The sequence below is a fragment of the Macrobrachium rosenbergii genome, chromosome 55 (genome assembly GCF_040412425.1).
Source record: "Macrobrachium rosenbergii isolate ZJJX-2024 chromosome 55, ASM4041242v1, whole genome shotgun sequence".
Taxonomy (NCBI): domain Eukaryota; kingdom Metazoa; phylum Arthropoda; class Malacostraca; order Decapoda; family Palaemonidae; genus Macrobrachium; species Macrobrachium rosenbergii.
Window position 1 is genome coordinate 56584485 of NC_089795.1, and position 2500 is coordinate 56586984.

The window sequence follows — 2500 nt, forward strand, 5'->3', positions numbered from 1 at the left end:
TATTTATGCAACATAAGCCACAACAGGAAAACAAAGCAATATAGTTACGTGCGTAACACCTGAAAAACAAAGCATTAGCCAGAATGGAGGATAGTTCAAGCATTCGTTAACACCAACAAAATGAAGAAGAACAAACGACAGAACATTTGATAACAGGATATGAACCAGAAGCGACAGGAGAAAATTGATTTCTGATACCACCTACGCACACCTTATCGCTGAGCTGACATGTTATGAATAATATTAATCTATCGACATTCCTCACAAAAAGGCGATAGCTAAGAAATAATGGATATTATTGAACTTCTTGATAAGAGCTAACATTAGTCAGACAGATGATAAGAACATGATTTAGGTTATCTCCGTCGGAAGATTCGCAACAAATTTTTATCTGTCTGGGGCATGAAATTGCTCTTTCAACTTCTTGTTCCATTTTCACTGCGTGTCAAGACACTAAGCCCAAAAAATAAACAAGTCAATTACGCAGTACTTAATAAAAACGGACAGAGATCATGTTTGTCATTATCGCCAAGTAAACAGTTTTCATCTCTGTGTAACATAAATGGCATGATAAAACCACTGAACAATAAGTCCTCTTTAGGATGAGGCAGGTTTGAACGGACTGTCTATCATGTAGACTGTGACTGTGACACCAAGGACAAAAAAGTGCCTAAGATTATGCCTGCCACTCATCCTGCAACTGACGTGTTAAATTTAGTTCAAATGTAGTTCCACTGATTCCTGTTTAAAACAATGGTTTCTACAAAAGGTGAGACGTTTCACATTGTTAATTGGAAGATTCACTGCTATCATGAATGTTCTGTTGAGGAAAGCATATAGATTTATGAATGATTTGATACTGAATGAATATCATTCATATTTGTTATTCATTTAACATCAAACATGCTACAAGTGGACACGTATGAAAAGATAAGCTACATAAATGATTCCTCATATGGCAATAGAGGAAAAGCTTTGAAGAAAAAACAGAGGTTCAAGGTTCTCTGTAGAATCCTGCAAAGAGTTCTTCTAGAAATTATTCTGATCTGGCCTAATATTAGCCCACAACTCAGTTCCAACATCTTGTGGAGTCTCAAAAACATCATAGCGTTTTTGCTATCCGTTCTATCACGTCCTGGAATGTGCGAGTGAAATTAGAAATATTAGAATTAATCAATCTGACTAGCATAAGCAATCCCACGGGGAATCCGTAGGGAGCCTTGAGGCCCATATTCAGCCGAGGGCACTCAGGCGCTTCTCAGAGATCCACAACAAGGGATTTACTATAGAACCAAGAGAAAATGTTTAGCCAAGGAAAGCTACTCGGGTCTTTCTTTGCAGACGCCCAGGAAGCAAGGGTACACGGTTTCAGCCATTGCGCCTTAAACCTGAGCTTCTCTTGGAATATTCGATATTGAAGGATCCTCTTTGATATTTCCGTTGGTATCATATTTCGCACTAAACTGTCTTTCGTAGTTATTTTCCTATAAGGAGTCTTTCACTTAAATGCAGCTTTCACCATGTTTTATTGTGTGTATATTTGGACTGAATGGTCATTCGTGAATTATTATTATTATTATTATTATTATTATTATTATTATTATTATTATTATTATTATTATTATTATTATTATTATTATTATTAGGTCAAATGATAATAATGATGATAATAATAATAATAGTATACTTTAAGCGTTTTCCTATCACCCGCAGTAGCTCGCAAAAAGACATGACAAAATTCACTGGTTCGCTCAAACTCCAACCCCGACAGTACACACCATATAGGATCGAAGTCCATCTCACCAGTGTAGTAAATGTAATGTACGACTGTATACTTTTCGACCTTTGGTCCATCATGAAATAAGATAAAACTTTTTTATTTTTTTTTTACTTGGGGAGGTTAATTTTTGAGTCTAGAATTTGATAAAGTGAAGTCTGTAATTTATATGATAACAAATGCAAATAATTCATAAACTTACATATAAACATATTTCGTTTTCAACATATTTTCCATTAGCCTGCATGAAGTGTTATACAGCCCGTTCTGTGCATTAAATATTGGAATCAAATCAGGACTTACGTCTAATTAGTTACTTCAGACTGAAGATAGAATTATAAATAAATGAAAACCTTTGAAAAAATAAAATTATTCGGACAGAAACTTGTATACATTACATGAGGCTGTTTTCTTCAGTATCTGTGTGTTTATCAGCAGGACATCTCCGGTATAAGTGAGCGGATGTTGACGAAATTTTACAAATATTCTTATCACTTGCTCTCGTGATGATTAGCTTGCAGAGGCAAATTGCCTCAGAGTTGAAGAATAGTTGCCATGAAATGAAAATCCTCTCACTCATTACAGAATATGATGAGTTATGATAAATTATAACGATATTTCCCAAATAATCAAGTTAAGTTGACATTAAAAGGTTAAATGTGATGTCCACACTGAAGGTATAAAATTGTATAAAATTTTCCGTACAGAAAAAACTAATGGGAA